The 9756-nt window shown below is 41.0% G+C and overlaps 1 pseudogene; it reads left to right on the top strand.

Moving 5' to 3' along the window:
• The first annotated feature begins 254 nt into the window (after nucleotides 1-254).
• LOC105980481 lies at nucleotides 255-970 on the top strand (annotated as a pseudogene).
• The last annotated feature ends 8786 nt before the right edge of the window (nucleotides 971-9756 follow it).

Here is a 9756-nt window from a genome sequence, read left to right as displayed (position 1 = left end):
GCTAAAGGAGACTTGGTCACCCTTCCCAGCTTCACTCCTGAACAAAGCCTGTTGAGTTTGCCTTCTGTCCTTTCTTTATTCTGATAACCCCATGACTCTGTTTCCTAACATCCATAAACTAGATGTACCAATATAGTCTTACCTGGCAATACATAAAACCATCCAAATCATTTAAAGAGAGGGTTACGAGCCGGGCCAGGCCTGAGGGGCAGCACCAGGGACCTGGTCCTGGAGGGACAACTGGCTTCGGAAAGATGAACATAGCAGCTCAAACTGGTCACAGGGCCCTGTCAAAGGTAGTCTCGAGATGCCCGCCAAAGTCGGTGACAGCGGCCTGTGCCCAGGTGCAGGGATCTGTGCTGAACGGAAGATATTTGGCTTCCTGTGGTATACTGAAGAACAGAACTCTTCCAGTACATACTTCGGTGTTGCCCAAAGAGATATGTGCAAGAACTTTCTACAAAATCACTGTACCATTAGTAAACAAAAGAAAAGAATACTCCCAAGGAATTATACGGTATTCAATGCAGGAAATGTATGACATAGTATCAGGAATGGAGGATTGTAAGCATTTTGTTCCTTGGTGCCAAAAAGCAGGGATCCTATCAAAGAGATCTGGATAGAGTGAAATGCAACTAGAAACTGGGTTTCCCCCTGTGTTGGAACAATACACATCTATAGTGACCGTGGTGAAACCACATCTGGTAAAGGCATTCTGTACTGATGGGAAACTTTTCAATCGTTTAGAGAGCTTTAACCCAGGCATTCCTGGCTATCCAAGAACCTGACCCTGGATTTTTCAGTTTCTTTTGAATTCCACTCACGTCTACAGTCTTAGCTTGTCCCGTTGCTTTTTGATGAAGTTGTCAAACAAATGATAGTTGCCTTTGAAAGAAGAGCATGTAAGCTGCATGGTCCAAAAGCAAACATCCCTTAGGTATTAATGTTTCATGAAGTTCAGCATACATAAAGGGAAAAACGACCCAGTGTCACCTACTATTCACTTTGTTAACTTTTAGGAAGTGCTTTCATGATTTGTTTTCAGAAGTCAGAAACTATTTTTTAAAGCCAACTGTGATTATAAACCTGCTCCATTGAAAATTTGTACATAGGACATGGACCCTCTTGTACATACAATTATTTCTTCATCAAGTGCAATTCAAACTAGTGTGTACATTTTCAGGTTCTACATTTATAATAGAATGTCATCACTATTGCTAGAACACTGATGGCACTCTTCTTCTTCTTCTTTTTTTTTGGGGGGGGTCGGTCGTGGGGTTTGGGCTTGGGCGCTGTCCCTGTGCTCTTCAGCTCAAGGCGAACTCTCTACAGCTTGAGACACAGAGCCACTTCTGGATTTCTGGTGGTTTATTGGAGATAAGAGTCTCACAGACTTTCCTGCCTGGGCTGGCTTTGAACTGCAATCCTCAGAACTCAGCCTCCTGAGTAGCCAGGATTACAGGCATGAGCCACCGGCACCTGGCTGATGGCACTCTTCTGAGCAGAAACTAAAACTAAATTTAAACCTTGTAGGTATTACCTTACCTGAGATAGAGATACTCGTACAGTATATGTTATATTAACCATATCATGTTTTAAGTTATTAAATTCAGAGTATTTGTAACTTATTTTTGTGGGGCCTGTAATATGGCTTAGCATACTTCAGAAATATCCATATACTTAAAGTTAAAACTTTGGTTTAACTGTTCACAGAGGTTCTTTGGTATTTTTCTTTTCTTAAATTGTTCTTAGTAGTAGTAGTAGTAGTAGTAGTAGTGTTAGTTATTACTATAGTGCTATAGTGAAGTTAGTTTCTAGATAGTGTTTTGTTGTTGTGGGTCTTTCTTGATTGCTTTGGTTTTTGTCTGGTAAATGGTCCGAAGCTAAGTTATTTTTCCAAGAGTTCACAATATTCTCCCAGGTACTTAGATTTCTTTATCAATAATGCTAGTCATGTATTAAGTTTTATTTATCACGGTAGTTTTATTAGGTCTCCAACATTATGCCCTCCCTATTTTCTATTTATTGTATATACTTACTTTCAGTAAGTTCCAAGCTATTTTTTAAACAAATCAATGTAAAGACTGAAGTACTAGATTTATTAAGCTAATTAATTTGTTTATTATAAAAAGAGAGAGGACTACAGGTATGTCAGTGGTAGAGCATTTACCTAGCATGCACAAAGCCCTGAGTTCAATCCCTGCACTGAAAAAAAAAAATCACCTGTGTATTTGTGCTAAAACTCATTACTGTATAATTCAAATTTCGCTGCATAATTTTTAGAGCCTCACAAGTACGTTAGTGGCTTAGTAGCCATGACCACTCCCTTTGTCCCGCAAAGTCAAAAACCCTGTGACCATCACACTCTTTTCATGTGTTGTGACTTCCTTCTACTTCCTGGTGGATGCCTCCCTTCTGACACACAGAGATGTGGCAAAGAGTCCAGTCACTAGATCTTAACAAAACCTCCTCTCTGCTCCATTCAGGCTCATCTTGATATCCACTTCCCGAATGAGCTTCCTCATCTAAAACAATAATATAGGACATACCCTGCCAGAATTCATCATAATATCCATACTTTATTTTTATTTTTATGGTTATTTTGTGTGTGTAAACAGAGTTTTACTAGCCCAAGCTGCTCTTGAACACCTGGGCCCAAACAATCCTCTTGTCTTAGCCTCCCAAGTGCTGAGGCTGTAGGCATACAACCCCACATCCAGCATATCCAGTCATTAGCCTGGCCAATGGAATGAAGTGAATTGTATTTGACAACACTTCTAAGAAAGAACTTTTATTTTCTTAACAAAAAGGAAGACTCAATAGATAGATAGCTTATTTGCTATTTGTTCTTTCTTTCCTCTTGCCTAAAATAAGAACTAATATCTAACTACAGGCATCTTTGAAATCAAGACAAAATCCACAAAGATGAAGGCAGAGCAGGAAGCACAAAGGCATGAATGAAGCCAATACAGTGTCATACACCAATCATCCCAGCTACTCTGGAAGTAGAAATGAAAGGACCACAGCCTAAGCCAGCCAGAGCAAAATTTCAAGACCTTCAATGAAAAATAAACAAAAGCCCAAAGAACTAGAGGCATGGTTCAGTGGTTAATACACTGACCTAGCAGACTAGAGGCACTGAGTTCAAATCCTAGTAGCACAAAAAAAAATGAAAGAAAAAGAATTGCCTGCTCACGGCCTTATGCTTGCAACTGTGGCCTTACACAACTTCTCTTAATTCTGTATAAAGAGAGCCTGATTGCTCCAGGCTAACCCACCGCCATCCTGTCTGCTGACTTCAGATGGCAGCACCAGCCACCAAGACCACAGTATTAGGACAGGATTAGAAGGACTAGTCAGGCAGTATACTTATGGTGGCTGGCTGGCTTTTGCTCCAATTAGAGATGGTAGTACAGCCTGACCTGCAGCCAGGCCTCAGGTCCTCCACACATGCTTTCTGTGAGGTCTGGCATGATCCAGATGGTTTTCCTTCCCAGGACTGAGTCAGGACACCTGGAACAACTGGGCTGATATGTGGCACCATCTATGTGATGTTCACATGTACACAGCTTTGATTTTCCAGAGTGTGGATATCTCAGATCCCATGTCAGCCATGCTTTCCCCATAGAGAAGGAAATAGAAACTGATCTCTGGTAGTCTGAGCCTAGAACTGGCACATCTCTTCCATCTATCCCAGCTGTCAAAGCACAGCCCACATTGAAAGGGGTATGAGAACAGAAGCCACCTTCCCATGGAGAGGGAAAGAGCTTCCAAGGAAGTAAGTGGTGGAAAGTAACCACCATGAAATGAGCTACAGCACAGAGAGGCCCAGTTTCCCAGTCCCTAAGTCACTCCAGATGTCTTTCTTTTTTCCTTTTTGTTCTGCTAGTACCAGTGTTTGAACTTGGGTCCTCACACTTGTTCTTCTGGTGCTCTACCACCTGAGCCAAGCCTCCAGCCTGACTCTCTCATGTTTATTTTTGCTTGTTATTTTTAAAGATGGAGTCTCATGGACTTTTTGGCTCAGGCTGGCTTTAAAATGCGATCCTCCAGATCTCAGACACCTGAGTAGCTAGGATTACAGATGGGAGCCATTTGAGCCCAGCTTCTAGATGTCCTTCAAATGATCTGTCTGCAAGAACCAAACATTTGGAGAAAGTCTTGCCAGCAACCCTGAAGTCTCAAGGTAGTTAATAGGTGAAGCACTATTTCAAAAGTCTAATTCAAAAGTCATTGATGTTGTACTTATAATGTATGTTATTCCCCCATGGTATAAGCCCTGTTTTCACTGTATTTTGATTCCAGGGTCCTGCATCTTTTTTCTACATTTTTCTAATTTGGGGAGGGGAAGAGAAATAACAAAATGCTGAAATAAGGATAACAAGATGACCCATTGTAACAATGAGATATACAAGACACTATGTTGAAAATGAACTTTACAATTTTGTGGGGGGCCGGGGGATGGGGGGAGAAGATGGGGAAGTAGGAAAGAAAGGGATGGTAGGAGAAAACCAAAGGAGGGGTTAACAATGCTTGATAGGAAATGGACTCATTACCTTGCTCATGTAACTGCAACCCCTCTGTATAGTATCTTTACAATAAAAATATATATTAAAAAATCATTGATGTTTTGTAAACCATGACCAGTTAAAGTGAATCCTATTAACTATTATGCTTTTGCAGATATGAGCAATTATTAAGTTAAAAATTAGGAACCACTTGCAACCATTTTGATGCTCTGTAAAAGCTGTTCCATTATTACTTTCCTTGCCCTCAGCTGATGCCGGCAACAGCTGCTAGACATATACATATACATATAGCAATTGTTATTTATATAGTTAGTCTGACATTTGGAATAAATAGGTGACTCTTTCCCTTCTGTTTTCTCATTTTTTTCTCAGGCAGCTTTGTCTCTACCTATAGATGAAAAACTGGAAGTGCATGGCCGCACAGACACTTAGCAAAAGTCCTACGGCTCCTCTGTGTAAGAGCCAGGGTTCAGGATTAACACCCTAGACCCAACACATGCAAGTCCTCAGTGTATAGAATAATTTTCTCTATCAGGAAGCATGTTACCCTAATCTCTCTTTTCCCTATGCTTGGACATGCTGTGGAAGGAGCTCAATTTTGCATTTCTGTTCTGGGAGAATGGGCAAACAATTTGCTCACTGGATTAGAATGTACTTCTTGATAAAAATAACCAGGACTCTCAAAAGTGTTAATGAAGTAGCATCTAGGAATCACAAGGACCTGTAATTTTACCATTTGGACAAGTTTTTTTTCAAATGGTTGAACACTGAAATTACAAGTGCCTGAACCCCACTTGTCAGCTGACAGGAATGGAAGACCCTGAGCCCTTGGTCTCCTCCCTGACCCTGACATTTTGGGATAAGCCTGTAGCAGGAGCAAACACCAAAGGACAAATGATCATTTGGCAATAGCTAAGCGTAAGCATACCCTAATGAAAGGGACAAAAAAGGTCTATCCAATTCATTGTTAGGTAGACAGGGATAGAAAATGGGGGACATAGCACATGGCAGACAACATGTGATCCATCATAGCACTCTGGTTCCATAGAGGCTCAGACTTCTGTTCAAACAGGTAATTTTTCTTCCCATAACAATCTGGGTTTCTGCTCAAAATCCTACATCAATAGTGACTTAATGCTTCATACACAATCATGCATGACCAATAGATCTGCCTCCATGGTTGTTCATTTCTCATCAGATTTACCTCCATATTTTTGCCCTTAATGGGTGAACCAAAAAAAGAAGCTGGGAAGCATGTCCATTAGGCAGAAGTCATCAAGCAACCAATGTAAAGCCTGTGAAAGAAAGAACACCAGGGGATGAAATATGGAAGGAACCTTCCTTCATACTGTAACAAATGCTCTCCAAGAAAACCATAATGGACTCTCTTAAAACTCTGTAGCACTTCACTACACTTCACTATCTCTACTATCCCTCTGCCTCTCAATTCTTTACCTGGTGTAGAAAAAGATCCATTCCTCTAGATGGCATCACTACAGCTGGACACAACAGCATGCATCTGTAGTCTAAACTCCTTGGGAGACTAAGGCAGGAGGATTAACTGAGCCCAGGAGTTGGAGGCCATCTATGCAACATATTGAAATCCTATCTCAAAACATAAGGACTATGGGGTATATAGTTCAGCAGAAAAATACTTTCCTACCATGCATGAGGCCTCAGACTTGATGCACAATATCACAAACAAAACAAAAACTAGAGAACCTTAAGTAACCAAATGAAAGTAGATGGGGCCCTGTGTCATGTATCCTCATGTCTTTACTTTTGGAGATGGTTAGTATGAACATTTGCTTGAGGAAATGTGAGAATGGTATTTTTGTTGGTGACAATAGGATTTATTTGAAGATTGGCTCCCAGAATTTACCATTTAAGTAATGAAGGTTTTATGCACAATATTTTTTCATAGTGGCAGTTTTATTTATAGAAACTTGCTACCATGATTGGTCACATGACTTGTCACTTCCCATGCTGGCATAAGATCAACATAGCATTGCACAAAATTAAAAGGGGGTAATGTGAAAGAAGATCAGAAACATCAAAAGATGGAAGCTGAGACCTGTTTTCACTGCAGAGGTCTCTCTCAGAAGCAATGAGCAAGCCCAAACTAATAGCAAAGGTGAAGAATCAGTCATTGGATGGGGTCTCCAAAACTTAAGGACCTACTTTAGCCATTACATATCTAAGTGATGCAACATACATTCACAAACATGCTTGGTATTGGAGGTACCAAAGCTACCTTTGCACCATATGTCCTTGCAGCCCAACCCTCCATCAGAGATTGGCATGTGGCTAACATGTGCTGCCAATTGCCCACACACGAACCTGGAAAGGCTGAGCCCACTGCGGGCTCCCAGGACTCTTCACGGGGCAGGCCTGCAGAAACACACTGGCAGGCACCCGCACAGCAGGCTTTCTGAAGTCCCTAGCAGGGAACGAGTCTAAGTTTATAGAAGAAAGCCAAAGAAAAAAGAAGAAGAAGAAGAAGAAACCCAAAGGCTATTCAGCAAGCAGGAAATGATGCAATCTCTCCCATGCTGGCATTTGATGAGTTTACATAGTGTGAGTAAATTACTTCAAGCTGAAAGCCAATCTTATTTTCTTCATAAATTAAAAAAAAAGATTGACTAACAGAATTACTTATCAACCTCTGTATGGGTATGCGGTGCATTCTCTCACAAACTTAAGCTAACCAAATACAAAATAAATTCAACCAGATGTGCAGCTTGCTCTTTTTAAGTGAGATGTCCTAAGAGCTATCCATCAGCCCTCACAGCATCCCTCCTTAACATCCTTCAGTAGATTGGCCTGGACTACATGTCCAGGGGTGCTTTGGTGGAGAGAAAAGCCCACTGATTCTCAAATGTGAAAATCTCTCTCCCACTCACAACCTCTTAAAGCATTTATATAATTTCTACATTCTTTGAAGAAGAATGTAGAAATTATATCAATGCTTTTTACTATATTATATAAGAAGCTGTCACTTATTCATGTACATCCTCAAAAAGGTTCAAATTCCTTACTTGCTCTAGACAGATCATTTTGATCATTTGAAATAAATTAGGTAAAACTCCTGGACTCCGGTATTCATCTGTGTTTTCCAAGTGATGAGAATCAGGACAGACGGAAGGGAACTCCAGCAGGCACGCAAACGTGACTTGGCCACGCAAGGGCAGGATATACCTCTTACATGCAGCTTCTACTCAGGCATCTGTGGAAACCACTGTCTAGAGTTAGCTTAGCTTACCATTCACATGTATACTGAAAAGTACCCCTTTATCCATTTCCAAAGAACATCATCTTCCTTTCAACAAATTCTGAGAACCTCACTTCTTGAGATGAGGAATAGGTGGCTTCATTATTAACCCCTGACTACAGCAGATAATCTCCATCCCATTTGCCATGTCTGTGGCTCTTATACTAGATCACTTAGCACATGTCTGTAAAGCATCAAAACCATGCCCCTGAAGCAAAGGAGAAACCATCACCAAGTCTAGAAACTGAAAAGGAGTTTGAGGCTGAGTTTGAAGCCTTCATTTTATTTTTCAGGCAGTCCTAAGTGTTGAACTCAGGGCCTCATCCTTATTAACCTGGTGCTCTACCACATAAGCCATGTTTCCAACCCAGCTTTTTTCTGGGTAGTTGAAGCTAAGAGTCTGGCTTTGAGAGTCAGTCCTCCAACTCTTAGCCTCTTGTGCTAGGATTATAGGCATAAGTAACTGATTCCAAGATTTGAAGACTTCATTTTCTAGAAGAGAAACTGAGCCTGGGAAGTTGTAGTGCTCCCCACAACACCTAGCCAATCATTACAACCAGCTCCATGCTCACTCCTCTCTGCCACACAGTCTTGCACTGAGGCTTCATAAAAATGTTAGCATCTTCACTCCACTTCCAAGGACACGGGATATCTTTCCACAACAGAATTTACTATTTCTGCTTCATATGTGCCAACTAAAAGCAAAGAATCCAGTTCTGAATTGTTCATTTCTTGGTTTGTCTAATGCACAATTACTGGGGGCTTGAACACAGGGCCTGGACACTGTCTTAGCTTTTGTACTCAAGGCAGGTGTTCTACCACTTGAGCCAAAGCTCTACTTCAGGCTTTTTGCTAGTTAATTAGACATAAGAGTCTCACAGATTGTCCTGCATAAGGCTCGGTTGGAACCACAAATCTCAACTCTCAGCCTCCTGAGTAGCTAGGATATCAGATGTAAACCCAGCTTATTCTCTACTTTGCTGAAAAATTTTTATCATGGAACCAGAAAATAAAGAAGATTTGCTAGAATGCAACACTCATTGCTCATCCTTTAGGCAATGCACACTTGCTGTGCGGAGTCCTGACCAAGAAATGGAACTCAGAAGCCTACAGTCTTGCATGCTGAATTCCAACCACAGCAAATTTGATGGTACTTTAACTTTCTGTTTTGTGTTGGTCTTTGTTTTTGCTTTTGTTTTGTTTTGCCAGAGTCTCATTATATAACTCAATCTACCCTTGAATTCCTGAGCCTTGTGCCTCCAGCCTTCTGAGCACTGAAATTAAAGGAAGGCACCACCAGGGTGTTTTGTTTTTGTTTTATTGTTTTGTTTGCAGTAACTGAGATTGAACTCAGGACATCACATGCAGGCCAGCTCTCCATGAATTAAGCCATGCTCCCAGTCCTTTGTTCATATTTTTGGTTCAAAGATAGAATCTAATTTTAGCCAGGCATCAGGGGCTAATGACTGTAATCCTAGCTACACAGGAGGCTGAGATGTAAGGACTGTGGTTCAAAGCTACCCTGGGCAGAAAAGTCCCTATGATGCTCTTATCTCTAACCACTAAAAAAAGAAAAAGAAAAGAAAAGAAATCCACACGGAGAAGTGGAGCTGTTGCTCAAAATGGTAGAGTGCAGGCCCATAGCCACCTAATCTTCGATAAGGGAGCTAAAAAATAGAATGGAAGAAAGACAGCCTCTTCAATAAATGGTGCTGGCAAAATTGGTTAGACACCTGTAGAAAACTAAAGCTAGATCCCTATATATCACTCTGCACCAGAATCAACTCCAAATGGATCAAAGACCTCAGAGTCAAAGCAGATACCCTGAAAACATTACTGGAAGGAATAGGAGAAACCCTAGGTCTCCTTGGCACAGGCCCAAATTTTCTTAATAGAGACCCAGAAACACAACAAATCAAAGAAAGGTTGGACAAATGGGATTGCATGAAATTGCAG

This window comes from Dipodomys ordii, unplaced genomic scaffold, assembly GCF_000151885.1.
Source record: "Dipodomys ordii isolate 6190 unplaced genomic scaffold, Dord_2.0 Scaffold9, whole genome shotgun sequence".
NCBI classification, from domain to species: domain Eukaryota; kingdom Metazoa; phylum Chordata; class Mammalia; order Rodentia; family Heteromyidae; genus Dipodomys; species Dipodomys ordii.
Note: the sequence above shows the minus strand (reverse complement) of the source record. Positions and strands in the feature narration are given on the sequence as shown.